The following is a 14,444-nucleotide window of genomic DNA, read 5'->3' on the forward strand; positions in this document are numbered from 1 at the left end:
GATGCAAGAAAGGTTTAACAAGGACCTAGAAGAAATAAAAAAGAGTCAATATATAATGAATAATGCAATAAATGAAATTAAAAACACTGGAGGCAACAAATAGTAGAATAACAGAGGCAGAAGATAGGATTAGTGAATTAGAAGATAGAATGGTAGAAATAAATGAATCAGAGAGGATCAAAGAAAAACAAATTAAAAGAAATGAGGACAATCTCAGAGACCTCCAGGACAATATTAAATGCTACAACATTCGAATCATAGGGGTCCCAGAAGAAGAAGACAAAAAGAAAGACCATGAGAAAATACTTGAGGAGATAATAGTTGAAAACTTCCCTAAAATGGGGAAGGAAATAATCACCCAAGTCCAAGAAACCCAGAGAGTCCCAAACAGGATAAACCCAAGGTGAAACACCCCAAGACACATAGTAATCAAATTAACAAAGATCAAACACAAAGAACAAATATTAAAAGCAGCAAGGGAAAAACAACAAATAACACACAAGGGAATTCCCATGAGGATAACAGCTGATCTTTCAATAGAAACTCTTCAAGCCAGGAGGGAATGGCAAGACATACTTAAAGTGATGAAAGAAAATAACCCACAGCCCAGATTATTGTACCCAGCAAGGATCTCATTCAAATATGAAGGAGAAATCAAAAGCTTTTCAGACAAGCAAAAGCTGAGAGAATTCTGCACCACCAAAACAGCTCTCCAACAAATACTAAAGGATATTCTCTAGACAGGAAACACAAAAACGGTGTATAAATTCGAACCCAAAACAATAAAGTAAATGGCAACGGGATCATACTTATCAGTAATTACCTTAAACATAAATGGGTTGAATGCCCCAACCAAAAGACAAAGACTGGCTGAATGGATACAAAAACAAGACCCCTACATATGTTGTCTACAAGAGACCCACCTCAAAACAGGGGACACATACAGACTGAAAGTGAAGGGCTGGAAAAAGATTTTCCATGCAAATAGGGACCAAAAGAAAGCAGGAGTAGCAATACTCATATCAGATAAAATAGACTTTAAAACAAAGACTGTGAAAAGAGACAAAGATGGTCACTACATAATGATCAAAGGATCAATCCAAGAAGAAGATATAACAATTATAAATATATATGCACCCAACATGGGAGCACCGCAGTATGTAAGACAAATGCTAACAAGTATGAAAGGAGAAATTAACAATAACACAATAATAGTGGGAGACTTTAATACCCCACTCACACCTATGGATAGATCAACTAAACAGAAAATTAACAAGGAAACACAAACTTTAAATGATACAATAGACCAGTTAGACCTAATTGATATCTATAGGACATTTCATCCCAAAACAATGAATTTCACCTTTTTCTCAAGCGCACATGGAACCTTCTCCAGGATAGCTCACATCCTGGGCCATAAAGCTAGCCTTGGTAAATTCAAAAAAATAGAAATCATTCCAAGCATCTTTTCTGACCACAATGCAGTAAGATTAGATCTCAATTACAGGAGAAAAACTATTAAAAATTCCAACATATGGAGGCTGAACAACACGCTGCTGAATAACCAACAAATCACAGAAGAAATCAAAAAAGAAATCAAAATTTGCATAGAAACGAGTGAAAATGAAAACACAACAACCCAAAACCTATGGGACACTGTAAAAGCAGTCCTAAGGGGAAAGTTCATAGCAATACAGGCATACCTCAAGAAACAAGAAAAAAGTCAAATAAATAACCTAACTCTACACCTAAAGCAACTTTAGAAAAGGAAGAAATGAAGAACCCCAGGGTTAGTAGAAGGAAATAAATCTTAAAAATTAGAGCAGAAATAAATGCAAAAGAAACAAAAGAGACCATAGCAAAAATCAACAAAGCCAAAAGCTGGTTCTTTGAAAGGATAAATAAAATTGACAAACCATTAGCCAGACTCATCAAGAAACAAAGGGAGAAAAATCAAATCAATAAAATTAGAAATGAAAATGGAGAGATCACAACAGACAACACAGAAATACAAAGGATCGTAAGAGACTACTATCAACAGTTATATGCCAATAACATGGACAACGTGGAAGAAATGGACAAATTCTTAGAAAAGTACAACTTTCCAAAACTGGACCAGGAAGAAATAGAAAATCTTAACAGACCCATCACAAGCACGGAAATTGAAACTGTAATCAAAAATCTTCCAGCAAACAAAAGCCCAGGTCCAGACGGCTTCACAGCTGAATTCTACCAAAAATTTAGAGAAGAGCTAATACCTATCCTGCTCAAACTCTTCCAGAAAATTGCAGAGGAAGGTAAACTTCCAAACTCATTCTATGAGGCCACCATCACCCTAATACCAAAACCTGACAAAGATCCCACAAAAAAAGAAAACTACAGGCCAATATCACTGATGAACATAGATGCAAAAATCCTTAACAAAATTCTAGCAATCAGAATCCAACAACACATTCAAAAGATCATACACCATGACCAAGTGGGCTTTATCCCAGGGATGCAAGGACTCTTCAATATCTGCAAATCAATCAATGTAATACACCACATTAACAAATTGAAAAATAAAAACCATATGATTATCTCAATAGATGCAGAGAAAGCCTTTGACAAAATTCAACATCCATTTATGATAAAAACTCTCCAGAAAGCAGGAATAGAAGGAACATACCTCAACATAATAAAAGCTATATATGACAAACCCACAGCAAACATTATCCTCAATGGTGAAAAATTGAAAGCATTTCCTCTAAAGTTAGGAACAAGACAAGGGTGCCCACTTTCACCACTACTATTCAACATAGTTTTGGAAGTTTTGGCCACAGCAATCAGAGCAGAAAAAGAAATAAAAGGAATCCAAATTGGAAAAGAAGAAGTAAAGCTCTCACTATTTGCAGATGACATGATCCTCTACATAGAAAACCCTAAAGACTCCACCAGAAAATTACTAGAACTAATCAATGATTATAGTAAAGTTGCAGGATATAAAATCAACACACAGAAATCCCTTGCATTCCTATACACTAATAGTGAGAAAACAGAAAGAGAAATTAAGGAAACAATTCCATTCACCATTGCAACGGAAAGAATAAAATACTTAGGAATATATCTACCTAAAGAAACTAAAGACCTATATATAGAAAACTATAAAACACTGGTGAAAGAAATCAAAGAGGACACTAATAGATGGAGAAATATACCATGTTCATGGATTGGAAGAATCAATATAGTGAAAATGAGTATACTACCCAAAGCAATTTATAGATTCAATGCAATCCCTATCAAGCTACCAACAGTATTTTTCACAGAGCTAGAACAAATAATTTCACAATTTGTATGGAAACACAAAAAACCTCAAATAGCCAAAGCTATCTTGAGAAAGAAGAATGGAACTGGAGGAATCAACCTACCTGACTTCAGGCTCTACTACAAAGCCACAGTCATCAAGACAGTATGGTACTGGCACAAAGACAGAAATATAGATCAATGGAACAAAATAGAAAGCCCAGAGATAAATCCACGCACATATGGACACCTTATCTTTGACAAAGGAGGCAAGAATATACAATGAATTAAGACAATCTCTTTAACAAGTGGTGCTGGGAAATCTGGTCAACCACTTGTAAAAGAATGAAACTAGAACACTTTCTAACACCATACACAAAAATAAACTCAAAATGGATTAAAGATCTAAACCTAAGACCAGAAACTATAAAACTCCTAGAGGAGAACACAGGCAAAACACTCTCTGACATACATCACAGCAGGATCCTCTATGACCCACCTCCCAGAATATTGGAAATAAAAGCAAAAATAAACAAATGGGACCTAATTACTTAAAAGCTTCTGCACATCAAAGGAAACTATTAGCAAGGTGAAAAGGCAGCCTTCAGAATGGGAGAAAATAATAGCAAATGAAGCAACTCACAAACAACTAATCTCAAAAATATACAAGCAACTCCTACAGCTCAACTCCAGAAAAATAAATGACCCAATCAAAAAATGGGCCAAAGAACTAAACAGACATTTCTCCAAAGAAGACATGAAAAGATGCTCAACATCACTCATTATCAGAGAAATGCAAATCAAAACCCTATGAGGTACCATTTCACGCCAGTCAGAATGGCTGTGATCCAAAAGTCTACAAGCAATAAATGCTGGAGAGGGTGTGGAGAAAAGGGAATCCTCTTACACTGTTGGTGGGAATGCAAACTAGTACAGCCACTATGGAGAACAGTGTGGACATTCCTTAAAAAACTGGAAATAGAACTGCCTTATGATCCAGCAATCCCACTGCTGGGTGTACACACTGAGGAAACCAGAAGGGAAAGAGACACGTGTACCCCAATATTCATCACAGCACTGTTTATAATAGCCAGGACATGGAAGCAACCTAGATGTCCATCAGCAGATGAATGGATAAGAAAGCCATGGTACATATACACAATGGAGTATTACTCAGCCATTAAAAAGAATACATTTGAACCAGTTCTAATGAGGTGGATGAAACTGGAGCCTATTATACAGAGTGAAGTAAGCCAGAAGGAAAAACACCAATACAGTATACTAACGCATATATATGGAATTTAGAAAGATGGTAACAATAACCCTGTGTACGAGACAGCAAAAGAGACACTGATGTATAGAACAGTCGTATGGACTCTGTGGGAGAGGGAGAGGGTGGGAAGATTTGGGAGAATGGCATTGAAACATGTATAATATCATGTATGAAATGAGTTGCCAGTCCAGGTTCGATGCACGATACTGGATGCTTGGGGCTGGTGCACTGGGACAACCCAGAGGGATGGTATGGGGAGGGAGGAGGGAGGAGGGTTCAGGATGGGGAACACATGTATACCTGTGGCGGATCCATTTCGATATTTGGCAAAACTAATACAATATTGTATAGTTTAAAAATAAAATTAAAAAAAAAAAAGGAGTATCTTTTGTTAGCTTGAAGGAGCCCCTTTTGAGCACACTGGAGTTTATGCTAATAAGGTGACTTAGGGTGGGGCCCCTAGATGGCCTCAGGATGAGGCTAGACCCCAGAAAGACCAAGTGATTAGGTCACACCGCTGAGAAGGGGGTGGTGCTGGATCTTAGGCTTCATTAAAAACTCTTGGACAGTGAGATGTGATGAGCTCTTTGGAGCTAGTGAACAAGAATGCACCCACGTGGCAGGAGGGCTGCTCGCCGAGGTCTACCCGGGGCAGAAGCACCTGCGCTCTGCCTGTGTGTCTTGTCTCTTATCTTTTAATGCCCTTTACTGTTTTTCTGAGTTCCAAGAACTGCTCTAGCAAATTAACCCAACATAAGGAGGGGTTTGTGGGAAGCTCAGGTTTATAGCTATTCAATCAGAAGTGCCGATGACAGATAGCCTGGACTTGAGACTGGTGTCGGAAGAGGAGGAGGTCTTCTGGGACAGAGCCCTTGACCTGTCCCAGGTAGAGGTAGTGTCAGAACTGAGATGACTGTGGGGTGAGAACTGCTTGCCATAGGAACACCCCACTCCACCCAATCCTCCCCTCCCACACACACCTGGTGACCAGCGGTATTGAGAACAGAGAAGGAAAACAGAATTTTTGCCTTGACCTTCCTTTGCTGGGACATTTGCTGAACGCACAGACCTGACCGTGGCCCTCTCTGTGGAAGAGTCTTCCTAGACGTGAGCCCCGGCTTTTTGTAGCAGAGTTCTTGCTCATCAGACTCAAACACGAGACTCAGTGCCGCCCCTACTCTGCTGAGTCTGGCTGTGCCCCTCAGTTTCTTCCCACTATGCGTTAGAAACCACGTGCTTCAGGATCATCTGAAGAAGTGGGGTCATGGCCATAACCCTCCACGCGTGAGGACAGGCACTGACCCCTCTGAGAAGAACCTCCATTAGGACGTGATGGAGACTCAGGGGAATGTGGTCTGACTCAGTTCATTCCTTGCTAGCCAAGTCTTTGCTGCCACCCATGTGTCAGTGATGGGGTCTGAAGTGTCCGTTTAGTTGGTTTTGTTTCTGACTCCTTGCAGATGGCGTGGTCCCTTCTGATGAGGGCGGGCTGTTTCTGCTTCTCCCTTATGCCCTGCTCGGATGTTTTCTTCACTGGGGTGGGCAGCTCCCCTGTGCTCTGAGTCTGCCCTCACCTCCCTGGCACTCGCGTCATCGGCCTTTGTACTGAAGACCCTGCCCCTGGGAGTCTTACTTCTGTTGGTTCCTCCAGCCACATCAGGTTCCTGTTGACAGAAGGGTTAGGGCTGGTCATGGTCCATTATCTCCCCTTTCCTGTTTTCAGTGCTATGAATGGAATTTCATTTTTGTCCCAACCTAAACTGATCATCCTCTTGGGAGAAGGGGAAGCACCCTGGGTGCTACACCTGCAGGAAGCTGAGGATGGAAAGCCTCACTCACAGGTGAGGGGGGTCTGCTAGACCCCCACCTTGTGGCAGCTCCTTCCCTTGTGTCATTTACAATGTTGAGGAACCCAGTGTGGAGCGCTAATTCAGATGAGTCTCTGTCTCCGTTTGGTCTCTAAGCCAGCAGGTGGGAATCTGATGGACACCTCCACAGAAACACCTCGCCATGCGTTCCCCTCCTCTGAGTTAGCTGCCTGCACAGAGGGGACAGTGGCCTGATGCCTGGTCAGTCTGCAGGTGGTGAAGACGCCAAGGACCTTTGGCTCCCAGGCAGTCTCCTTTCCTGCTGGCAGTGGACTTGATTTCTGCATATCTGCTAACATCCCTGTTTCTTCCCCATGCTTTTCATCCTGTCCTTTGTCTCCTCCCTCTTATTCTTCATGTAGCACCACTACACACTGTCTGTGGGTTCTTGGAGGTTTCTGTTTTGGCCCCATCCTTTGTCCTAGTCAGGATTGTGAAGATACGTGCTGAAGCTGTCATTCTCTCTTGGTTGTACTTGATTATTCTGTTTTTCTCACATTGATTTTTGCTCAGGATCAGGATCAAGTCACAAGTTATTTGTCAGATGGTGAGAGCAGATCAGGAATCAACTTAATAAGGCAGGGTGTTTCTGAGGACACAAGGCCTGGAAGGAAGGCATCGGGAGGACCCCTAGAAGCAAGGCCCCAGAGGGCTAATTTTGTAGAATCTCATGGATCCCAAGAAACCACAAAAGGTCTTAGAAGAAAGGATTCTGCAAATACAGTGTGTACAGTAAGGGATCCACTAGGAAGTCACCACTTGCTGCCTGGCAGAGGAGCTTCACTGGAGAGAGGTTTGTTTGTACCTGTTCCTGCAGCCCAGAGGACTTCCACTGGCAAAGAGTCCTGTAGATGTGAGGGGTGTGAGAAAGAGCTGAGAAACAGACATGTGTTCTCACCATCCGTGTGCTCACGCCAGAGGGAAACCCCACACCAGCAGCCAGTGTGGGGAACGTTTCCAGGCTAGTGCTGTGATCATCCCCTGCAGAGTGAAGGCCTGAGAGTGTGAGTAATGTGGCAGAACCGTAGCCCTGGTCCCCAGCCTACACCGTGTGGGGACGAGTCTGAGTGCTGAGGGTGTGGAGAAAGCATCAGAAGCCACCACTCAAGCTGCCCTTCCATGCTTCATAATAGAGAAAGCTCACCGGTGTCACAAGTGTGAAAGAACCTTCTGAGACATGAGGCCCTTTCTTCTCATCAATGAGCACACAGGATTATTGTTTGGTCACTCAGTTGTGTTCGACTCTTTGTGACCCTATGGACTGCTTGCCAGGCTTCCCTGTCCTTCATTATCTCCCAGAGTTTGTTCAAACTTATATCCATTGAGTCAATGATGCCATCCAACCATTTCATCCTCTGTCATCCCCCTTTCCTCCTGCCTTCAATCTTTCCCCGCATCAGAGTCTTTTCCAATATGTCGGCTCTTTGCATCAGGTGGCCAAAGTATTGGAGTTTCAGCTTCAGCATCAATCTTTCTGATGAAGATTCAGGATTAATATCCTTTGGGATTGACTGGTTTGATCTAAGGAACTCTCAAGAGTCTTCTCCAGCACCACAGTTTGAAAGCATCAGTTCTTCAGTGCTCAGCCTTCTGGGAAGGAATATATCTGCCAGGAGGAGGAGGTCACTCTAATTGTTGGTCAAACAGTCCACCCAAGAGAGAAGCTGAACAGAACACAAAGAGTGTAGGAGAAATTTCAGAGAGAGATCACATCTCATCACACACCCATGTTCACACCCCAAGTAAGCCATGTGCATATCACAGGTGTGGAAGAGCTATCATGCATATCATATTAACCTCTGGTCACTGCAGAGTTCACAGGAGAGAGAAGCCCCATGAGTGCAAAAGCTCCCAATGCTTGGTTTTTCTGAGTGTTTACTCTGAGGAAAGCCTTGCATGCATGGTGAGTAGGGAAAGCCCTTTGGGGATCAACCCCATGGCGTTGCCCATCAGAGAATTTATACTATAAGGAAGTCTTTTTTTTTAAATATATATATAAGGAAGTCTTAAGAATGGTGTAGAAAAGCCCTCAGCCAAAACTGGACTCTCGGGGCCCATCAAAGAGTCCCCAGGAGAATCCTGGGAGAGCAGATGTGGACAGACACCCCCCTGATGAATCATCAAAGACTCCACTCTGGGGAGAGGCATCGGCCAGGAGGGAGGAGGGTGCGAAGGTCATCAGTAATCACGGAGATCTTCACTGACACAGCAGGATTCACGTCTCTCATGAGTTCAAATCCCACAAGGGTGCTGAGCAGGGAAGGGGAAGAACGTTGAACCTTCCTCTAGCCAAGAACTGATATCGGAGACAGAAGGACAGACAGAACAAGGAGTGGAAAGCCTCCACTGTGGCTCACCTGTCCCAGAGCAGGCCAGCGAACTCAGTAAAGGGCCAGCAAGCGAGCACGCTAGGCCTGTGGGCTCCGCCGTTGGAGCGTGGAAGCCGCCAGACGGTCAGTACACAGATGAGTGTGGCTGCGTTCCAGGAAAACTACAGAAACAGGCAGCCAGCCAGACGGCCCACAGGTCATACTTTGCCAACCTGTGTTGTAGAGAAAGCCTCTTAGAAGCTTTAATGATCCAAAGGTGGAGTCATGCTTGACTGGTTCCTTCTGCGGAGAAATCCTAGAAGAGCCTGATCAGCGGAGCAGAACCTTCCCAGAGGGGGTCCGGGTCAGCAGGCCACATATGGACGATCCCACCACCTGGGTTCTACCACAAAATTGCTGAAGGGCTGGTGCCCAAGGGCTTGTCAGAGAAGAGCAAGACAGGATATCTAAAAGTGCTTTCAAAGTGAATGTGGTAAACACATAAAAATGGCGATTTATGTGAAAAGACCCACTCTTCAAGGATTTTTCTTTTTTTTCAGCTTTGTTTCTTTTTTGGATTTGCTTTATTTGGCTGCAATGTGTACAGTCTTGCAGTCTTAGTTCCCTGAGCAGGGACTGAACCTGAGCAATGGTAGTGAAAGCCCAGAACCCTAACCACTAAGCAACCAGGGAACCCCTCCAAGTAGTTTTTGAGCCCCTACTGTGTGCCAAGCTCCTGCCGAAGTTTTGGAAGAGTCATCACGCAGATGGTTTAGAGTCAGGAACTGGGTGCTTTTACCAAGGGCATTTTAAAAAAATTATTTACACTATTTATTTGGCTGTACTGGATCTTTGTTGCGGCATGTGGGACCTAATTCCACAACCAAGCATCAAGCCCTGGTCTCCTGCATTGGGAGTACAGAGTCTAAGCCACTGCACCACCAGGGAAGTCTCTCACCGAGGGGATGCACGAAAGCTGAGCTGGGGGCCTCCAACATTTAGAAGTCAGGATGAGGAAATGAGGGCTCCAGCGTGAAAGATTGTGAAAGTGTTCTGTGGAGTCGGGAAGCAGAGTGAAGGGAGTGTCTGAAGGGTGGGGTGCTCACCCCCACGTGCGGCCATCGAGTGGCTCAGGGCAGGGCATGGACTGGGACACCGGATTTGTCGAAGGGTAGCATATTAGCTCCCTGGGGCCACCGTGACAGATCGTTACCAGCTGGTGTCTTAAAACAATGGGAATTTATCTTCACCATTCTGGAGGCCAGATGTCCAAGACCAAGGTGCCAGCAGGGCCAGGCTCCTGCCGAGGCTCTAGGGGGTCTCACTCTGCCTCCTTCAGCACCTGGAGGCTCCAGATGTCCCTTGGTTTGTGGCTGTAGAGCTCCATTCTCCTCCTCCTTCACAAGGCCGTCTATTCTTTCTTTCTTTTTTTTAAATTTATTTTTGGCTGCGCTGGGCCTTCATTTCTGTGCACCAGCATTGTCTAGTTGGGGTGAGCAGGGGCTCCTCTTTAGTTACAGAATGCGGGCTCTAGGGTACTCAGGCTCAGTACTTGTGGCGTGCAGGCTTAGTTGCCCTGCGGCACGTGAGATCCTCCCAGACCAGGGATGGAACCTGTGTCCCCTGCATTGGCAGGGGGATTCTTAACCACTGGACCCCCAGGGAAGTCCCAACAAGGCCCTTTCTTCTGCCTGTGTCTCTCATGTGTCTCTTGGGACACTCACCATTGGATTCAGAGATCACCCAATAATCCAGGACAATCTCAAGATTCTTAATTATATCTGCAAACACCCTTTTTACCCCCAAATTAGTTAACATTCATAGGTTTCTGGGGCTGGGATGTGGAGGCATCTTTTGCAGGGCACCATTCAACCCACTCACTACAGGTTGTGTCAGTGCAAGGGTGGTAGTGAAGCATGTGAGTGTTCCAGAGAGAACGGGGGCAGACGGAGTGCAGACGGCGAGCGTGTGTAGAGCTAGAGGCTAAGACTGAGTCACGCCTGCCTGATGAAAGCAAGGATCCTGTCTCACCCACCTCTCTGTGTCGGATGCGGCGCCCACACACACACACGTTCTCAGAAGGAGGAGAAGGAGGCGGCGGGGAGGCAGTTGTAGCACGGTATTCCTGTTGCACAGCCGTGGCCTTTCTGGAATCAGCCACTGCAGTGGGCGTCAGGTCTCTAGACACCTGGAAGCCACATGAGCTTGGCTGGGGGTTGGGGAGACAGCATTGGCAGGGCAGGCGGGCAGGAGCTAGAAGAGAACAAAGGTATAATGTGCCGGAGCTCCTGTGAGCACCTCGGGAAGCCCAGAAGGCTATGCTGAAGGCTTGCAGGGACTGCACTGCCTTTGGTACTGAGGTGGTCATCCATAAAATAGATTGCATGTCCTCCTGCAGCCAGAGACTTGTCCTCCCAGACTACACCCGCTTCCCCAGCTTCCAGGAGAAAGAGATGGTCTTACCTGCAGGACACCTACACTAGGTTTGGCCTTCAGGCCAGTGTCCAGATCTCCAATGGTAAAAGCCCACCCCAGCTCTTTGCACAGGATTGCTTAGACAGGGACTCAAACAGGGGTGCCCTTTGGGGAATGGTAGCATGACTCTCAGCCTTGAACAGAAGAGAACAGCAGGTCTTAAGAAGGGGCCGTGGCCAGAGTAGGCCAGGTTGTGATGTGCAGACAAAGATGGTGATGCCAGGATAAAATGACTCACTGGAAAGGGATAGCACCTGGAGGAAAATGGCTTGTGGGGGAGGATGTATTTCAAGTTGGTTGAAATTTAATTTTTTCAAAAAGATTTTCTGAGGCACACCCCCAAGTAAGCTGCATACCTTGTTCTTTCAATCCACTTGTTTGGAGCCCATCATCAGGCTATGAAGGTAACTCCGTGATGGCAAGGATCAGCCACCATCCTGTCTAACACAGCTGATGGAACAAACTGGAGGAGAAAGGAAGGGAGAAACAATCAGTTCTCTTCTGCATCTTTGTTCTGAGCAGTTGCTAGGTGATGTCTAGGAGAACCACTGCCACCAGCTAGCTGCAGGAGCTGTCCTGTGAGTTCCGGCCCCTGCACAGCACTGGGCGGGGGTGGGGAGACGCAGACGGAGGGTGTCTGGCCCTATTGCACTCTCTGACGATGGACTGCATGCCACCTTCCCGCCATAGGTTTGTCTTGCCATTTTCTACCATCCCCAGCCATCGCTTGCCACCTCCCAGCTCTTCCCCTTCTCTGTCCTCATTCCCAGCCTGAGGGATGCCAAACTGAAGGGTGTCCTTTGAGTCCCCCTCCCCTCAGTTTTCTCTTCTGTCCCTTTCAGCCAGCCCGAGCTGAAGAAATGCTGCAGGGGCTGGTGGTATGTCACCTCCAGTACCAGCGCCAGCCCCGTGACCTCCTTCCATCCTCCCATCTTCAGATACACTTTAAGCCATGAAATGGATACAAACACTTCTACTTATTAAGAAACTGACTATTTCCTGCCATAGCAGTAAACAGGGATGTCACAGTCGTCAGCGCTTCCAGCCCTCCAGGGCACTCAGGAAGGAGAATACCTGCCTGATCGAGCAGCCATTAGCTGCAGCCACTCCCTACGGTGAGCACTGAGGAACTCAGGATGTGAAAAATCACAGGATACTGACCCCAGATAGCTGAGATGCATGTGAAAGGAATGATTTCGGTGAGCCCAGACTCTTGCATCTTCCCATATATAGAAAAGTGCTAAATTCCTTAATTTGAGGTATCTGGTTTTCTTTAATTCATAAAAATGCTTTTGATGTTCAGACTACCACCTGCCCTTTGTAACAAACTTCTATATAACCTGATTCCGTCCCTCGTCTCCCGGGAGCAGTTCTCCCAGGGTTACTTGAAATGCTGTCTCCTGGGCTTGAAGTCATAAAAATCCCCACTGAATAAAATGTAACTCTTAACATTCAGGTTGTGACTATTTTTAAAGTCAACCTAGTGTTATATACACTTCTTACTGAGGATAAGATAGGCCGGGGACTCAACTCTAATGTTTGAGCAGAGCATTAGGTCTCTGCTCAGCTGATCTTCCCATAATGAACATCAATTTCTTTTGGAACTGAATGTGACACACAAAGTCCGCAGGACTGGTAAAGCACAGATTTTTTAAAAATGTATAACCTATTTTTGGCTAAAGAAAGGTTGTAGAAAAATATCTATTTTTATTAGATAAATATCTAATCAAATAGTTACTTTATAAAGATCAAAGCCTAGCTCTAACCATGTCTTTTGAGAAGAAAAACAGTGAGAGGAGAGTTGGCCTAAAGATATCAAGACTTTTCATGAAGCTACAAAATTCAGACAATGTTGAACTGGTACAGAGACAAATGGCCATAGAAACAGATCCATGCATACGAACGCCTGATATAAGAGGTGGTATTGCAGAGAAATTGAGGAAAGGTGAATGTTTTGGTAAACAGTGCAGGGAGGAATGGCATTCACATAAAAATAACTTAAAATGAATCCCTACCCCACACCAAACTCAGAATTAATTCCAGGTGGACTAAAAGTCTAAGAATTTTTAATCCAAGGATGAAAAGCAAACCTATAAGGGTTTTAGAAGATAATATAGGAGAATATGCTTATGATCTAGGAAGGAGTCATCTAAAAATTCACATAAAAGCATAAACCATACAGGGAAAAACTCATGAATTAGACTATGTTAAAGTAAAGAATTTCTACATGAAACCAAAAAGAAAACGAAAAGAGAAGCCACAAATGAGAAAAGACAATTGCAATTCATGTAATAAAGAACGGGAATCCATAATATGTAAAGAATTCCAATAAGTTAAAGAGTAAATAATTTGTTGTTATTGTTGTTAAGTCACTAAGTCGTGTCTGACTCTTGTGCCACCCCATGGACTGTAGCCCACCAGACTCCTCTGTTGACGGGATTTCCCAGACAAGAATACAGGAGTGGGTTGTCATTTCCTTCTCCAGGGAATCTTCCAGACCCAGGGATCAAACCCAGGTCTCCCGCACTGCAGGCAGATGCTTTAGCAGCTGATACCAGGGAAGACTTCTTTACTGCTAGTGCAGTAACGACACCTTGCTGTCGTTCAGTAACTTAGTCGTGTCCGACTCTTTGAGATCCACGGACTGCAGCACGCCAGGCTTCCCTGTCCTTCACCATCACCCTGAGCTTGCTCAAACCCATGTCCATTGAGTCAGAGATGCCATCCAACCATCTCATCCTCTGTTGCCCTCTTCTCCTCCTGCCTTCAATCTTTCCCAGCAACAGGGTCTTGTCCAAGGAGTTAGCTCTTTGCATCAAGTAGCCAAAGTATTGGAGTTTCAGCTTCAGCATCAGTCCTTCCAATGAATATTCAGGACTGTCTTTAGGATTGACTGTTTGGATCTCCTTGCAGTCCTAGGGACTCTCAAGAGTCTTCTCCAAAACCACAGTTCAAAAGCATCAATTCTTTGGAGCTCAGCCTTCTTTATGGTCCAGCTTGAAAAACCATGGCTTTGACTAGATGGACCTTTGTTGGAAAGTAATGTCTCTGCTTTTTAATATGCTGCCCAGGTTTGTCATAGCTTTTCTTTCAAGAAGCAAGTGTCTTTTAATTTCATGGCTCCAGTCACCAACCACAGTGATTTTGGAGCCCAAGAATATAAAATCTGTCACTGTTTCCATTGTTTCCTCATCTATTTGCCATCAAGTGCCAATAGTGCCACCTGGGAAGCCCTAA

At 44.6% G+C, this 14,444-nt stretch overlaps 1 protein-coding gene across 2 annotated transcripts in view; it reads right to left on the reverse strand.

Moving 5' to 3' along the window:
• The window catches only part of ZBTB9 (zinc finger and BTB domain containing 9), a 62,223-nt gene that overhangs the window by 14,425 nt on the left and 33,354 nt on the right, over positions 1 to 14,444 (reverse strand). For both annotated transcript variants that reach the window (XR_003105380.3, XR_003105379.3), the window contains exons 2-3: positions 11,564 to 11,670; positions 10,768 to 10,985 (exon numbers count right to left, since the gene is read on the reverse strand). The gene's annotated coding sequence lies outside the window, so the exon portion shown is untranslated. The remainder of the gene's footprint in view (positions 1 to 10,767; positions 10,986 to 11,563; positions 11,671 to 14,444) is intronic.

This window comes from Bubalus bubalis, chromosome 2, assembly GCF_019923935.1.
Source record: "Bubalus bubalis isolate 160015118507 breed Murrah chromosome 2, NDDB_SH_1, whole genome shotgun sequence".
Classification (NCBI taxonomy): domain Eukaryota; kingdom Metazoa; phylum Chordata; class Mammalia; order Artiodactyla; family Bovidae; genus Bubalus; species Bubalus bubalis.